General features: G+C 36.8%; 2 pseudogenes; one reads left to right on the top strand and one right to left on the bottom strand.

Annotated features, from left to right (window-relative positions):
- Positions 1-4,185: 4,185 nt before the first annotated feature.
- Positions 4,186-4,310, bottom strand: LOC122274877 (annotated as a pseudogene).
- A 6,328-nt stretch (positions 4,311-10,638) lies between these two features.
- Positions 10,639-18,220, top strand: LOC122274714 (annotated as a pseudogene).
- Positions 18,221-18,824: the final 604 nt, after the last annotated feature.

Genomic DNA, 18,824 nt, shown 5'->3' with positions numbered 1-18,824 from the left:
CGCACCCATTGTCGGAGCCTAGTTGGAGCCTTACAATATCTAACATTTACTAAACCCGATATCTTCTTCAATGTCAACTTTGTTTGCCAATTTATGCAAGCCCCAACTATAGCTCACTTTCAACTCGTGAAGCGAATACTCTGCCATGTTCAAGGAACCACTCATTTTGGTTTGCCTCTAATTGCTGATAGCATACTTGATCTCTATGCTTACTTAGATGCCGATTGAGTCAGAAATACAAAAGGAAGTGAAGTCTGGCTCAATTGATCACCAGTTGTACGAGTGTATTCATATATATAGATGAGTACAGAGTAGTTTAAATTACATTATCTAGATAGATACAAGTATTCAAATATTTAAACATCTACTAACAGAATACTAACAAAATACAAAAGAAATCTGCAGTGATTCACTAGATAACTACAGCAACAACTAGGTAACAGCTGTAACAGATTTATCTTGATCAGATGCTGATTTATCAGAGCTAATATATCTAACATCCCCCTTCAAGGTGATGGGAAGATCTCGAACCATCAGCTTGTCACGAAGGAGCAAAAATCTGGCCGAAGTTAGACCTTTTGTAAAAATGTCTGAAGGTTGAGCTGCTGTCGAGATGTAACCTGCTTGTATGTCTTTATTAAATATCTTCTCCCTGATAAAATGATAATCTACCTCGATATGTTTTGTACGGGCATGAAATACTGGATTAGAAGATAGAGCCAAAGCACCAAGATTATCTACCCATAGGTAGGGAGCACTAGTTAGTGGTATGTGCAGCTCTTGAAAGAGCATGCGAAGCCAATAGAGTTCAGCCACAGTGAATGCCATAGACCTATATTCCGCTTCTGTGCTTGATCTAGCTACAACGGGTTGCTTCTTGGCTGACCAAGAAATGAGGTAGGGACCAAGATATATACAATAGCCAGATGTGGACTTCCTGTCATCAGGAGACCCTGCCCAATCAGAATCACAAAAACCATTAAGTTGCAATGAGCCCTTGCTGAAGTTTAGACCAAACTGTAAGGTGCCCTTTAGATATCTCAACACTCTCTTAGCTGCTACTAGATGATCAGTGGTTGGGCAGTGTAAGAATTGACATAATTGGTTCACACTGAAGGATAAGTCAGGTCTAGTAAGTGTGAGATACTGTAAAGCTCCCACCAAAGTTCTATATTCAGTAGGATCATTGAGTGGATCCCCTGAAAATTTGGAAAGTTTTGAACCTGAGGTGCAAGGTGTGGAAGCTGGTTTAGCACCAGCCATCCTTGTGCGATTCAATAGATCAGTAGCATACTTTCCTTGACTGAGATGGAGACCTTATGATGTTTTTGTAACCTGAATTCCCAGAAAATAAGAGAGGGGACCAAGGTCTTTGACAGCAAACTCAGCACTAAGGTGAGTAATAAGATGGTCAATGGAAGAAGAGGAATTACTGGCAACTATTATGTCATCTACATAAATAAGCACATAAACAGAAATGACATTCAAATGGAATGTAAAAAGAGATGTATCAACTGTGGAGCCATTGAACCCGAGAGCAAGTAAGGCTTGTGACAGTCTAAAAAACCAAGCTCTAGGTGCTTATTTGAGTCCATAGATGGACTTATGTAATCTGCACACATGATCAGAGAGATGAGGATCCTCAAACCCTTTAGCTTGTTCCATGTAAACCTCTTCTTCAAGAAAACCATGTAAAAAGGCATTAGAGATGTCAAGTTGTTTGATAAACCAGTCATGATGAACAGCTAATGCTAGTACCAATCTAATTGTGGCTGGTTTAATAACAGGGCTAAATGTCTCATTAAAGTCCACCCCATCAATTTGATCAAATCCTTTAGCCACTAATCTAGCCTTGTAACGATCAATACTCCCATCTGATTTTTGTTTGAGCTTGAACACCCACTTATTCCTGACAACCTTCTTATGGCAAGGTCGTGGACATAAAGTCCAAGTTTTGTTGGCTATGAGGGCATTGTATTCAGCCTGCATAGCATCAAGCCAATGCTGGTTCTTCACTGCTTCCCTATAGGTTTGGGGTTCAGAAGGTAAAGTGATGGTAGAGAGAGCTTGGAGAGGATATTTGGTGGAGTAGTAGAGATGGTAGTCTGGAAATTGTTTAGGTTTGGAGGAGTTGGTCATGGATCATGTAATGATTTGAGTAGAGGAGGAGGTAGGCAGATTTATGGTGGTGAGAGGAGTGGAATTAGGTGAAGGAAGTTGGCGCTCAGGTGAGCATGAAATAGGTGGGGTTGCAGAGATAAGATCAGTATGAAGATCAAGTGGAGAAGGAGCAGGTTGTGTTTCTAAGATGGAAGCATTAAGTGGAGCAGGGGGGCTTGTGTCATTGGGAAAACTAGGCTCAGGTGTGACAAATGAGGGTGATGCATCAAGGGAAGAGGTTGGGACAGTGAATGTAGGAGGTGTAAAAATAGGAAAAGAAGAAACTAAATTAGGAGGCAAGGAATTAGAGGAAGAACCTGATTGTGAGGCACTGACAGATGAGGGAAAAATATCCTGCAAGGGTGAGGAAGTAGTAGCTGGAGCCCTTGTATCAGAAGCAGGAAAATTCAATTCATCAAAGATGACATGTCTGGAGATGTAGACTTTCTGAGACTTTAAATCCAAGCATCGATATCCCTTTTGATTTGAACTATACCCGAGAAAAACACACTTGGTGCTTTTAAAAGCTAATTTGTGGGTTTTATAAGGTCTAAGCAAAGGGTAACATGCACAACCAAATGTCTTTAGGAATGAGTAATCTAGTGGTTTGTTAAATAAGGTGAAGAATGGTGACTGGTTGTTAAGAACAGGTGTAGGAAGCCTATTGATGACATATATGGCAGTGAGAAAGGCATCAACCCAATAACATGATGGAAGATGGGACTGAGCTAAGAGTGATAAACCTGTGTCAGTAATATGCCTATGTTTTCTCTTGGAAATCCCATTTTGCTCAGAAGTATGAGGACAAGTGAGCTTATGTAAAATTCCATTGGTAGAGAGGAAATTTTTGAAATCAGTGGAGAGGTATTCTCCACCATTATCAGTCATGATTTGTTTGATTTTTCCAGAGAATTGAGTTTCAACTAGTTGTTTAAACTTAAGAAAACAGGAGAATACATCATATTTGAATTGCAAAGGAAACAACCATGTAAATCTGGAAAAATCATCAATAAATATAACATAGAGTTTACATCCACTGATAGAAGCAACTGGGGAGATCCAAACATCTGAGTGTATTAACTCAAGAGGATGTGTGGATCTGTTATTGGACTCAGGAAAAGGTAGTTTGTGACTCTTAGCAATTTGACAGGACTCACAAAGATTATTCTGTTTGATAGAACCAGAAATAGGAAGCAAAGCTTCTCGAATGACCCTAGCAACTGTGGACTCAGAGGCATGAGCTAATCTGGAATGCCAAATATTGATTGGAGCTTTGACACCTTGTAAAGCAGTGAAAGAGGAAATGTGAGCAGCTTTAGGATTAGATTTCTTGAGTTTCAGCTGCTTGAGATACATGGGATACAGTCCAGCTTCACTCTGCCCTTGAAGAAGTGTTTCCTTGGTCTGTAAGTCCTTCACAAAGAAATGAGATGATGTGAGCACAAAGTAACAGTTATTGTCATTGCAAAATTTCTGGATGGATAAAAGATTAGAAGATGCATTAGGGCAATGTAAGATATTGTGTAAAAGAAATTTGTTTTTGGAGTTAAGAAGCATAGAAGAACCAGTGTTGGTGATGTGCAGACCTCCTCCATTGCCCACTGTGACCTGATCATTGCCTTGATAGGGCTGTTGGTGCAGGGTCAAGTTGTCCAATTCAGCAGTAATGTGATTGTTGGCACCACTGTCAAGATACCAAGGCTGTTCAACTTCTTGTGTGCCATGAGTGTGGGCTGCCATAGCTGCCAACTGAGCTGGTGGTTATGTTTGCCACAAATTTGGCATGGTGGGAATTTGTTGGAGGTGAAGGGGCTGCTGGATGATTGTGGCTTAAGGGAGGAGTTGCTAGTGTTTGAATTGGCAGAAGGTCGATTATAGTTGAAAGGCTTGCCTTGCTGGGTGGGGTATTTGGGTTTCTTGTCATGGTTAAACTTTGGTTTGTTTGTGAAGAAAGCAAACTGAGTGCCATCACTGGGAAGGGTCTTGTTTTGAGATTCAAGTAATTGCTCATAATTGAGCAATTCAGTTTGAAAATCATCAAATGAAATTGGTTTGTCTCGGGTGGCAAAATGAAGAGATGTGATGAAAGGATTATAAATGGAATTAAGACCCCCGATGACATAGGAGATCAAGTCTTCCTCATCAACAGGTTTACCTGCTGCTATGAGCTGATCAGACCAGTTTTTGGCAAGGATCAAGTAATCAGAGCAGGTTTTAGTGCCCTGCTGCAATGTTTGAAGCTGTCTTTTGAGGTGGGAAATGCGAGATCTAGACTGAGGAGCAAATCTGCTAGCCAATGTATTCCAGACCAGTTTGGATGTTGTCAATCCATAGACTGTGGAGAGGATCTTCTCACTGAGAGTGGCATTTAACCAGGCCAAAATAAATTGATCTTTCTTCTGCCAAACCAAGTAATCTGGGTTGAGATTAGAAGTAGATTTCCCAGTGGAATCAAGAAGATATTGAGATGGATAGATTTCTGACCCATCAACAATGCTTAGTAAGTCATGGCTTCTAAGCACAGGAATGAATTGGGTAGTCCAATTTAGATAATTGGTTCCATCTAGTTTGACAGAAACCAAAGAGGTAATGTTTGGGATAACAAAAGAGGAATTGGATGAGGCCATATAGGATCGAGTTGCGTGAGCAATTTAATGCTCTGATACCAAGTCAGAAATACAAAAGGAAGTGAAGTCTGGCTCAATTGATCACCAGTTGTACGAGTGTATTCATATATATAGATGAGTACAGAGTGGTTTAAATTACATTATCTAGATAGATACAAGTATTCAAATATTTAAACATCTACTAACAGAATACTAACAAAATACAAAAGAAATCTGCAGTGATTCACTAGATAACTACAGCAAAAACTAGGTAACAGCTGTAACAGATTTATCTTGATCAGATGCTGATTTATCGGAGCTAATATATCTAACAGGCTGGTTGCCCTCTTACTTTTTGGTCAACCACTGGATATTGCACCTTCCTCGGTAGCAATCTCATATCATGGAGTGCCAAGAAACAAGCCACTGTGGCTCGTTCAAGTGCCAAAGCCAAACACCGTTCTATGGCCTCCATTGCTGCTGAGCTTATATGGCTTTCATTTCTTCTTAGAGATCTTGGTATTCCTCTTCCAAGCACGCCCATTCTCCACTGCGACAACCTTAGTGCATTGTATATGACTGTCAATCCTATTCTCCATGGCCACACCAAGCATGTCGAACTCGATTATCACTACGTATGCAAGCGTGTTGCTTTGGGGACCTTAGAGACTCACTTCATCTACTCATTTAGCCAACTTGCTGACATCCTCATCAAACTTGGCCTTTGCCGTGATCCACAACCATGTTTGAGGGGGAGTGACAGCGCTGCATCATTGGAATCTCATGATTCCTACACGACAAATGATAAGATCTCTCTACAATCCTTGCAACGGCTCTCATATTCTTCTTCTAAACTTCTATATGACAAGGGATAAAATCCTATAACTTCCTCACGTCTAATATCTGTGCATACTTGTAATTTTAGGAAACAACAGCTGTGTACATACTGCCTTTACATTAATTTTCTCCTCTGTAATTTTTTGTACAGTTGTGTAATCACTTATATATAAATCAATGGAAAGGCATTCTCTATCTAAGAATGAGATAGTATTTCTCAAAAACATCTTTACTTTTGACTTAAATGAGCTTATTTGCGTATAGAAAGTCCATAGATGGAATATTATAAAAAGTGTATACAGCTTTTTATTACGGTTTTTCTCCATCATAAGTGAGAGTCTTTCTCTAATAAAATTCTATTTCTAAAAAAAAATAAGAGTTATAATAAATAGCGCTTACGCAATTTTCTTTAATTAAATCATATTTTTATATATCCATTAATTACAAAACAAAAAGGGCATAAGTTAATAAAACATAAAAAAAAGTTAGAAGATTACTAATTCTAAATAAAAATTAGTAAGTTTATTAAATATATTATTATTATTATTATTATCATTTAGTAATTTTAACTTACTGGCTTATATTATTTAATTTACATTTAATGACAACCCAAAGAGAAGTGTATCTAATTTTGTAATATTACTTATCATTTATTGATAGCATAGCATAATCAAATATTTAATAATTTTAACTTAATAGGATATATTATTTGATTTTCATTTAAGAATAACACAAGTTTAGATTAGATTGATGTACACTAGTTGTTATTATGAAAAAAGAAAAAAAAATTACTAGTTGTAATTTAATAATAATGGATAAGCCACATAAGAAGTATTATTATTACTATTATTATAAAATATAGAGAATACAGATATATAATTATATATAGATAAGACAAATGTAAGGAAAAAAAGCTCCGAAGAAATAAAAGCTTATTATTCAAAAGAGACATTATTATTATTATTAAAATTTATTTTTTAAATTAAATTATATTACGTGAATAATATACCGTGTAATACAATTATTATTATAATTATAGAGCCAAATTAATACTAAATGGTAATACAACTGATAAAAATTTTCAAAAATCGGAAAAAATATTTTTAAATATTTTATAATCACCTCAAATATTTGAAGCAAAACCTCAATTTACAAATATAACCGAAAAAAGTAAAAGGAAAAACCGGATTTATTAAGGTAGTTTCGAGTATTAATCCAAAAGCACCCCAACGTACAAAAATGACGAGCTACCTTTATACACCAGTACTGGTATACAAAATCTACAGCTCCATTCCTCTTAATTTTCGTTTCTGTCATCACCAGCGAGAGAGATTATAAGAATGGCGTAACATATTTGTAGTCTGTATTACTGTCTCACACTTTCCCGCAAACTTTTTCCTCCGCTGTGGCGGGGAAGTTTTTCTCAACCGAAAGCTGGACGGTTTCCGAGGTCAAATTAGACTGCCAAGGTCAGTGGCTTTCTTTTGCTCGTACCCAGGTCGTTTCCGATTTGTTTTCTTGGAGTCGTTGAAGTTGCTCCGAGTACTCGCTGGGCCACTTTGGTTCCTTCTTTTCTGGATTTTTGATTTTCTTTCAAATGGTTTTGGTTTGTTTTATCGTTTGTCTATTTATTAATTTTTTATCATTGGGTTTGATTGGATTGAGTTTTGGGTATTATTGGCGGGCCGGGGTCTTATAAGCTGCTTTAGCTCTGTTTGGTTGCTGAGAGAATGTGGTATTTGCTATTGTTGAGTGGCTTTTTTGGTGTTGAGTACCCCTATTAGAAAAATGTTAAGTTCGAAGCTCACGTTTTAATTACTGAGATACTGTTGAATGCGCTACTTTGATTTCTTCCATTCTAATGTTTATGTTATTATGGTTTATTCAAAGTAATTTTATTGAATATTATCTCGTTTTTATGTTCTGTTTGAGATGGGTGGTTTTAATACTTATTGCATATGGTTGCTGAGAAAATTTGGGGCAAATGACGTTACATTACACAAAAATAATAAGTGAAGGAAATGTAGGGGAGGAATGAAATTAGAGAGGTCAGGTAAAACTAGGAAAATAAAAGCCCCAATCTACCGTATACCTTAAACTAATTATTGATTTCTTTCCTTAGTTTTACTAGCAACAGCAAGGCTTCAAGGTTGTTGATTGGATTGTTGGAAGGACTTGATGACTGCTGAACTGGGTCTTAGATCAAGAGGTACTAATGAAGCTGATAATTTGAAGTTGCTAATTGATACTTTAGTAATAGATTCCTTATGAAGGGTTTAGTCATGTGCCAAAACTCTATGAGAGGTGAAGAGAGAAAATTTAGCTAGAATCCAATGCCCGTCTAGTGAATGTTCCATTACAGAAGCACGCATTTTGAGACTTTAACAATCTTCTCTCATCGTACAAAAGAAAATGTGAAAATTAGAATGCATAATGGCTTAATGATTTTTTGGGAGTCAGCCCCTTAAGGAAAATGAGAAAACTTCTGTCAATGAGCCCCCCACATGTTTTTTGTGTCAAATCCTTTTTTATTTTTTCTTTTGTATACATCATGTGTACATGGGCTTCGCCTATTTCATTCATTTTGATAAAATTGGCTTTCTTACCTATAAAAAAAAAAGTCAGTTCCTTTTTTATTTTCTATTTCTGTTTGCTTGTTCAATAGATAATAGATGAATGAAACTGTAAATTTTTCTTCTTGTTACAGAGCTTTTATAGCATTAATAATTCACAAACTATTGCTTTGGGAATTTTCGAGAGAGGCCTTAAATTTTGCTGTAAAAGTTCCCTAATGTTAGTTGGAAGAACTGAATGATTTACCTGAGGATTTAACTTTAACAAATTAAAGAAGCAGCCTGTCTCTCTCTTTTTTGTATTTCTCTAAAATTTTTAAGATTAGAATACCCATTTAGTCCATTTGTACAATTTCAAATGCATGCAGGCATGTATAAGAACCAATTGCAAGAGTTGACTCAGAGAAGCTACTTTAATCTGCTGTCTTATTCATGCATCCATGAAGGACCTGACTCACTCAAAAATGAGTAGCACTAATGCTATCCCAAGTGCAGGAGGATGTCGTGTAATAATTAGGAATAAATTCCTAGATCGTCTCCTCAGGGAAAAGTTGCTTAAAATTAAACTTGTTGAAAAAATGTGAAAAACTTCACAAAGAGAAAACAAGGGAATGATATGTACAATGGATGGAAGAGGTTACTAGTCATGGACTAGATTTATATTTTTAGATTTGTGATTGTCGGATTGGAATGTAAATGACTAACAGATTAAATTCAGAGATTAATAAAACTAAATTAAGAATTAAACTAGATTGGAAAGTAATCAAAATATGCATTGAAAATTGAAAATGCATAAAACCAATATTCTAGGGCATCTAAATCACAAATTCTCAAATTAAATCATAACAATTGTAATCACTATTAAAATGAAAGCTTAATGAAACAATAAAAATAAATAACATGAAATAAGTAAACAACAATTAAATTACCCAACTAAAACAAAAACAAAAGCTCTCTACCAAAACCTTCTTGCAATAAAGTAAACTAGTACACTTAATTAAAAATTCCAAAACAATTCTTAATACTTAATGAAAATTCTTAAAACAACAAAGTATTGTAGGCAAAAGAAAAAAAACAAAAACTGCCCATGGTGCTATGCTAGCTTCTAAACAGAAAATAAAACCAAAACAAAAACTGAAACTTCCTTCCGAAAACAACTCCTCAAAGTCTGAACGAAAAGCATAAAAAAACTTTAAACTAAGCTACACCATGCACTGAACTCCCTTCCGAAAACAACTCCTGGTTCTTCTTTTATAGCCGTGTGTTGCTGTGTTCATTGCATGTTGTCCGAATGCTTTCTGCATGTGTAATGTGGTTGCATCGTGTGAGTCTTTCTTGCTGCAGCAGCTTCCCAGTCCAAGCCGAAAAAGAAGAATGACTCCTTTTCACTCCTTCTCAATTTAAACCAATCGGTTCTTCTCCACTCCACCAAACCGACCCCACTCATCACTTACTATATTCATGCACTTTCTTCTCTACCAAACCGATTCCTTCTCATCACTCCTTCAATCACTTGGCTGCCCTCCAATCAGATTATTCCAATTCCTTTCTCTCTTCTTTTCTTTAAGCCGTAATAGCTAACTCACACCTATCCCTTTCTTCCCTCTCTCCTTGTCGTCTCTCCCCACCTTTCACTCCTTCACTCGGCTGCATCATCAACCAACACACCTTCTTTTCTTTTCCATGAGGGCCCACGTTCAGCTAACACAACACATTAATTGCTTTCCACCTCCATCCCCTCTCATCTCTCTTTCTCACCTATTGATCACTTTCTTTCCGTAAATGTTGACTCTTCTTCTGCTTATTTTCCTTCATTTCGTCTCCTCAACTCTCTCAATCCGTATCTCTTTTCCATTTCTTCAACCAACCTACACGTCTCTCCCTCTCTCTCTTTCAATCACGGCACAACATATAATTCTGTCCCCTTCGACTTGATGAGCACTTCGGCTGGTTCCTTTCTTTTCTTTAATGAGTTCACTTTCAGCACTTCTACTTTTCCCTTTTCTTTAATGACAGCTAACAACTCCCCAACCGGTATTACTCTCCCTCAAAAACTCTTCAATGTCTGAACGAAAAGTATGAAAGGAACTCCCTTGACTAAACGAAAAAGTAAGGAAAGCAAAATAGCTCACGGCAGCTCTCTCCACTCAAACGAAAAAGAATAATTTTCTTCTCCTATGCCTCTTTCCGTGAAGTCCAAAATGCCAGCCTGCCAGCCAAGAAAGTCCTCCCCCACCTCCACGAAAAGTCGTGCTCCAGCCGTGGCTCCTGCATGTGTCCGAATGATGTCCCTGCTGTCATGCATGTGTGAGTGCTGCAGCAGCTTCCGAGTGATCTGCGTGTGAGTGGGGCATGCATGGTGTGAGTGTGCTGCATGTGAGCATGTGTGCATGTGTTGCTTTCCTGCATGTGTCCACTGCATGGTGTGAGTGGCTGTGTGCTGTCCGAATGAAGCTGTCTGAATGAATCTGCCAGCTGTGTTGAGTGAGTGTTCTGCTGCTTTTATGTGTATTACATGTTGCTCTGCAGGTGTGCATCGTCCATTTCTTTTGCTGTCCATTTATGGTGTGAGTTTCCTTGCATCCCACTGCCTACATTTACATTTCAAAGGACATCAAGCACAATGAAAAACATTTTCCTTTTGCACATTTGTCTCACATCTTTGAGCCACTCGCCACTCGCCACTCACGTTCCCTTGCCTATTCTGAATCCAGCTTTGAGCCAACTCAATCCTTCTCCATCAATCTTAGGGGCCCATACCTTCTTCACCATCATCCTCTAGCTCTCTTTCTTCCAACTCAATATCACCACCTACACTGCATCATGCACATATGGTTGTCACTTGTTCACAAACAATAAAAATAACACTCAAAAATAAATTAAAAGAAAAATAGATTATCACAAATAAATTATATATGTGAGGAAATATTGTCCCATTAAATCATAGTTATAAAATTAAGCATAAACATGATATTAATCAATTAAAAATCGCAACTCGTATTTATGCTTATTAACTATTTTTTTCATTTAAAACCAATAATAGTGTCATGAAGAATTTAAAATACATTGGTTTTAAATAGCTAAAACATGCAATATTTCAGCTCAATCAGGACCAGATCATGCTTCTCGATTTAAAGGTACGGTGAACTTTAATGGAGAAACTTTTGAGAGCCCTACCTTCTGTTCTACTCTAAGACAGGCTGAACATGCTGCGGCTGAGGTGGCTCTGAGCACACTTGCAGATCGAGGCCCTTCTAGGGCATTGGCTGCAAGGGTTCTGGTGATTATTTGCAAAATCCGGTGGCACATATAATCTTCTGTTTCTAATATATCTTTCTCCTTCTCTTTGTCCATAGCTGTGCATTGATTTTCAAATTTTTAATTTTAGGTAAATAGGGATCATACATTTGTACTGTTGGGTAAAGAAGGTTGTTTCAAATTTAATTTGATAAGACTACCATCGATTTCATTTTTGAACAATAATATTCCAAAGTGTTTGAATTGTATGATGGAACTAAGAGGAAGTAAGAGATAGGATGAAGTATAAATAACCATCTTAACTGTGGCTTTTTAACCTCAGGTGGAGAAGGTATATGGAGACAGAAGGAGAGTTTTGCATTTTGTAGAACGGTATGACAAGTGCTTACAAAGTACTTTTATGTTTTGTATGGATTGTAGCAATTGAGAGGAATGTCTTGGACCTATGAATTACCGTTAGCAGAGATAAAAGTATGTGAAACCCAGAGTTTTGTATACTAAGCCTTCGAGGTGTAACCCTGTGGTCAAAGGGCTGGTTTAAGATGAGCTGTTGTAACAGCCCGCTAGAAATTCAATTGTGGAATTTCTATTGACATTAGGAACCTCGTGAATAGTCTATAAGTTTTCACGAATCCATTAATCATATAGGTTTTAGGCTAACTACATAGTTAGTGTTATTACTCATTATGATATCAGAAGTGTTTTTGATTATTGGAGATAGTTAGAAGTGTCAAAATGTATTATGGTTTGTGCCCTTAGACTCGGAGGGTTATTTAAGGTCTTATGGCGCAATAACACTTTTTCATAATTTTGGGCGAAACGTCTGTTCAAAACTGTAGATATTAATGGATAAAAATATCTTAAGCTAATTTTGTGGATATTATTGGATAAAAATATTTTGAGTTGATTTTTGTATATATTATTAGGTAAGAGAGTCCTACACTCCACTCTCACTCCGGTAAAAGAGTCCTACACTTAACTCTCACTTCGGGTAAGAGAGTCCTACACTTAGCTCTCACTCCAGCCTCATCTCTTCCATATCTCATCCACAAGTATCTCCAGCCACCCCTCCCCACGAAATTATCTTCATTTACGCTTTCCATTGAAAGAATACCAAACACTCTCTCTCGGACAACTTTTAGGAGTTCTTTTGCACACCCATTTCGAAGCTTTTGTAAGTGTTTTATCATAAAGTCTCCTTCATATAAGTTGTTCCTTTTTTAGTCTAGTTTACATGGATATCTTATTTGTCCCATTTGAAGATCATTTGGTTAGTCAAATATTATGTAAACTATAGAAAGGTCATTCTGAGAGATAAACTGGAGAATATGTTATAGTTTGGAGTTTTTGACCAAGCTAATGGATAGATATTGGTCCGAAATTTTTATGGAGTATTGTTAACATGTATATATGACTATTGGTTGAGGATTTTTGCATGATTAAAGGTTTTGATGAAAGATTTTCTTAGATTTAGAAACTTAGAAACTGGAAGAGGAAAAACAGTTTCTGTTTTGAGAAAGTTTAACTCTTTGGTGGTATAAACCTATTCCAATGACTTTGATAATTTTATTGGAGGATCCTAAGCATCTTATATACATGTTATATTATTATTTTGAATATATTTGATGTTAGTTTCAAAGATATGAAATTTTATGTAAAGAGATATTCAAATAAGCCAAAGTGTGGATGTTCTTGGCTAAATTTATGTTTTGGTTAATTTTTAACCATGTGATCTTGAATTAGAAGCTTATATATGTTTTAGGACATCTTTTAAAACCACGTGATGGTTTAGTTTGAAGATCACATCTTTATAAGTCATAGATCAAAAGGTTAATCAAAACAAGTTAGAAACAAAAATCAATGGAAATAGCATATGGGAATTTCGGCCCTATGGAGTTTTAATAGTTGTGATTAGTTTTAAATTTTTCTAAAGTGATATTTGAGTTGAGGATAAAATTTACATGAAGCATGTAAATTTTGGTAACTTTTGGAGTTAGTATGCAAAATCCTTAAGTTATGGGTAAAACTGTCATTTTCCTACATGTAGAGAGTAAAATGGAAATTTTAGTCTTTAAGTTAGTATTTTCCCATATTTCAAGTTATTAGTGATTTAGTGCTAACTTTTAGAATCACTAATTACAGTTCCTCGTGATCGCGCTTGAGGTTTTATAAGAAATGCGGAGATCGAGGTAAGTTAGCTTTTAACTTACTAGCAATCTACTGTGTATGTGTGCTAAGTGAAAGAACTACAGTGTACGTATATATGTTATCATATATGTCATGCCATGCCAAGTTATCACGTAATTGTATATTATACAAAATTTATTCTGTCATCAACTTTTATCTGTTACATAATATATTCTGTCATGTATTACTATACATTACAAGTATGTCATGTTAAATATGTTGTCTGTTATATGTTATGCCATGTTACGAAATGCTTCTATCTCAAGTTGGTCATGTATTTCAAGTTATGTTCAAGTCACGTTATGTTACGTCAGGGCTTCAGTCCTTTCGTATTCCAGTCACGTTTCATCTTGAGTACATTCACTTTGTGTAGAATACATGGGGCTACAACAACTGTGGAGTATGTATTTAACTACAATTGTGATGCGTGGAATACATGGGGCCACAACAACTGTGGAGTATGTATTTACACGTAGAATACATGGGGCCACAACAACTGTGGAGTATGTATTTTTCATGTTAAGTCAAGTTTATGTAGAATACATGGGGCCACAACAACTGTGGAGTATGTATTTAACTGCATTGTGATGTGTAGAATGCATGGGGCCACAACAACTGTGGAGTATGTATTTTTCATGTTAAGTCAAGTTTATGTAGAATACATGGGGCCACAACAACTGTGGAGTATGTATTTAACTGCATTGTGATGTGTAGAATGCATGGGGCCACAACAACTGTGGAGTATGTATTTTTCATGTTAAGTCAAGTTTATATAGAATACATGGGGCCACAACAACTGTGGAGTATGTATTTAACTGCATTGTGATGTGTAGAATGCATGGGGCCACAACAACTGTGGAGTATGTATTTACACGTAGAATACATGGGGCCACAATAACTGTGGAGTATGTATTTTTCATGTTAAGTCAAGTTTGTGTAGAATACATGGGGCCACAACAACTGTGGAGTATGTATTTTTCATGTTAAGTCAAGTTTCAGAGCAAGTTCATGCTAAGTCAAGTTTCAGATCAAGTTCATGTCAAGTCAAGTTCAGTTCATGTTTCAATTTAAGTTATGTCAATTATGCTATGTTGTACGCTAAGTTATACTTTAATTACTTATGAATTTGATTATGCATTTATGCTTTTACTGTCATCCATGCATCATTAGCCTGTGTGGAAGTTTTTTGTTAACTTGCTGAGATTTGTAATCAAATCTCACTTTGGTAGTCCCAACTACTATTCCCCCCGAATGGTAGATCTTGTTACAGGACTTGAAGGAGAATCAGGAGCTGACCAACTAGACACAGTCGACTGAGCGACGATGCGACGTCAATGTTAATATAGTAGTTAACGTAAATTACTACTTGTACGATGGAGTTGCATCTCCAGTACTTTTTGGATCATAATCATTTTGGACTAGTGTTATGATCTTAGTTGTTCAATGAGTCTTTATATATCAAGTATGTTTTAAGCATTTGGGATATTTTCAATTTGGTGCATAGTATTGCTAAAGAAATAATTTATCCGCTGCGAATATTGCATAATGTTAGATGCATGTTAGGAACATTGCATCTTATATGTCATGAATGGAGGCAGGTAACCTTGTGTTACATGTCTCGACACTTCAAATGTCCGTTCAATCCCAAACGGAATTTGGGGGCGTCACAGCTGTAGACTCAAAAAATTCTGGATTTGATTCTGTATTTGGACTTTGGAGTGCCCCTGGATTATCTGATACATAATTCTGCTGGGTGGGGTCATCTATCCGGACTTTACTCCCTAGGGATGGATCCAAAGGGCCTCCTTAGTGATGTTCCTCGTCATTAAAAAGGAAAAAAAAAGTGTTTTGTATGCCTAGTACTTCAGGACCATTTACAAGGAGGTCCATGGGCACTTCAGGGAAATATCCCATATGGAAGAAACTAATGTTGGAGTTGGGCAAAGAATGCCTGCATCACAAGGTGTTGGGCAAGCATACACCTTAGATCCTTACCCGGATTTATGAGATATTGGCCACTTTTAATTTCCATATAATGCCTATGCTAAATATAAGGTCCCAATGTCTGGGCTAGGGAGGGTATTAATGTATTTCTCATTAAATTTGCACGTTGCACCTATTTGTTACACTGTAGTTTCTTGAAACGTATATTTTCTCAGGTTGGATTTAATAGTTACATGGTGAACCGATCTCCTCTTTCTTCTAGACCAAAATCCTACCAGCAAACCCAAAGCTAAATATCAACTGAATATTGATTCCCACACCATCCCCCTTTCCAACATTGCTTTGCAACTTGAAGCCTCATCATAACAGGATTGAAATTTCCTGAATTTCTGATCATTCCTTATCGGACATTCTTATTGTGCTTTTTGGATTTTTGAAGGTGTTCGTCTCTTCAAAAGCATGGAATTATTGGTTAATGGAAGGTTTACACACTCTTGAGTTTATATAGTAGCTGGGAAAGTAATACAAGAGAACCTGTTTGATATTTTGTTGGTCCTTGCTTCTTATTGAAAACTCTAGCAAACAGGCTGCTTTTCATTTGCCCTTTCATGCTACGTATTCCTATATATATTCTCTGTAGCTCCCTTGAACATATGCATAATCTGCTATCTTAAATTGAAGATCATATTATTTCTTTTTTGGGCTAATTTTGCAGGATGAAACAGGTGTTTATAAGAATTTTTCTGCAGGAGACTGCTCACCGAGCTGGGTTAAAACTTCCTGTTTATACCACTGTTTGATCTGGACCGGGCCATGTTCCTATTTTCTCGTACTGTTGAGCTTGCAAGAATGAGCTTTACAGGTGAATCAGCTAGGACCAAGAAACAAGCTTAGAAAAATGTGCTATGGCTGCTTGGTCTGCCTTGAAAAAAAGTGAGCATCTTCTCTCTCTGTTTGATCTTCCTTTGTAGTGCTCAGCTTTTGTTATAATCATACAAGAATGATTGGCTATGCCGAAAGCATGCTTGTTGCGCTCCTTAAGCATATGCTCCAGGTTAAACCTTCCGTGCTTTTAAAGGCATCTTCCTGGTTCCTTAATGAAATTGCTTGAATACTGATTTTTTCCCTTGGTTCCTTAAAGGCTGATTTTGTTTTTTGTGCCATCTATTTCTACTAGGTGTTTTCACTTGTATATGTCCTGTGTGCTTGGGTTACACCTATTTTCATTTCTATTAATAAAGTTTCTTTTACCTATAAAAAACTGATCTTTTTCCCTGAATGAATGTCTAATTTCTTATAGTGCATGTGTAGTGTCTCAAAGTCACTCATCTTCCCACTCCTCCACTGGACGCAAAAGCTCATGAAGAACAGGAGCAGGTGACCATTGCTCGTGTCCTCGCAAGTTTACAACCATCAGAGTTAAATAAGTCTGTAGAAAATTATCAGAGACATGGTTAGCAAAGATCCACTCCTATCATGTGGGAATCGACCTGGCGACTTCCAAGCTTATACCCTATGCAATGCCAGAACTGGGCATACTTTGGCTTTTCCCCTGAAGTGGCCATGTTCCAAATCTGGTAGCAAGAGCAATTGTTACAGCATCAAAACCAGTTGTTGGCACTTAACAGTTCCAGCAGCTACTCCATCAGATCCTTGGATTTTTCCACTTATGCAATCTATGCTCCAGCCATACCACTATCTATACTTTCCAGGAAGGGAACTAGAGTCAATCCAGACCCAGAATTACAATTTCTACCCCGAGCCCATCATTCTGCTCTCAAACCATTTGGTTTCTAGTTCAATCAGTGGTAGATCTACTGTGACTATTCAAGATATACCAGAGGAGAAACCAGGAGAATAAGCCAAGTACTCTCCTTCTGGAGTTCCTGAACCCCTTAATTTTGGCCACAATAATAGTGCTGAACAGTCGTATAGCTCCACTAGTGAGAAAGACGCCAAGTTCCAGCAAAGATGCAGTGTCATTAAACACGGAAAGAAAGATTTAGGGTTGGAAGATGTGTCGAGAGAGTTCCATATTTCAGGAAGTTAGTTTACGAATGGAGTATAGAAAGAAACTAAACGAATTTACAATGCAGTATAGAAACTAAAAGTCTTCTCTTTATATCTTATGCAATATGGTTATTTGAGAAGCCAATAACGCTTCTTCATAGTAATTCGAATAAAAGGGTAGTTCTTTTAGTTTTTATACAAATGAATTTTATATTGCTTGAGCTTTATCAGTAATGGCATTCAGTCTCTTTATATGTAGGTGTAGGGATGTGAGTGTGTACTTGATAGCTATCAAGTATTGATTTATGTGATCTGCATTTTCATTACCAGAGGATGCCAATCTCTATATCCCTTCTTCTCTCCAATGTTGCCCTTGCAGTGGGTCAAATATTTGAAAGAAATACTGTTACTATAGAAGGACTACCTGAAAAATCTCACCAACGTGATAAGGATCAACTCCAGTAAGGCGATGACTCTCGAGTGTTCCAGAAGGACACTTACAAGGACTCTACTCCTGATGTAGTCTTTACCAATAGTGCTGTAAACATACTTCGAAACCATTGTAAACACTGCACTGTATAGTATTGTTACCGTATAACATTTTAGGAGTTTATATAATTTAGGACTTTGTTATTATTAGCTGTATTTATTATCTTACCATGTATATAGGCGAAATAATAGGAGATCAGTTAGGCTCTTGGTGTATAGCATTTTGACCTACTTTCCTTGTATAGGATTTTACGTTGATAATGAAATGTGGCCAAGAAAACTGAGAGGGCCGATTTTACCAAAAACTTTCTCTGGGTATCATTGATTTTTTGAAGATATTGACAAGTATATCATCCACCTCTATTATGAGTGTGGAGAAGTATGATTTCAACTTTAGCATAAATTAATTTATGGTATCAGAGCTAGTAGTAAGATTCACTATTGGCCATGGCATCCTTGCCTTCAACATCTTCCTCTTTCTCATCATCCACTATTGGATCTTCTATTTCCATCCCACCTCCATTATCTCCTCTCCTACAAATTTCTCTCACTCTCTCTCCATTAAGCTCATCAAGGATAATTGTCTTCTTTGGCATGCCTAAATTGATTCCTATCTCTGAGGCCAACAATTATTTGGCTATGTTGATGGCACTATTTTGCTTCCTCCAAAATTTATTGTCTCTACCATACTCGGTAGTGCCTTTGCTCCAATTTTAAAAGAATGTTATTCACACTAGTTTCAACTGTAGAAGAATGGCTT

This window comes from Carya illinoinensis, chromosome 8 (assembly GCF_018687715.1).
Source record: "Carya illinoinensis cultivar Pawnee chromosome 8, C.illinoinensisPawnee_v1, whole genome shotgun sequence".
NCBI classification, from domain to species: domain Eukaryota; kingdom Viridiplantae; phylum Streptophyta; class Magnoliopsida; order Fagales; family Juglandaceae; genus Carya; species Carya illinoinensis.
This window is presented reverse-complemented; position numbering and strand designations above follow the sequence as displayed.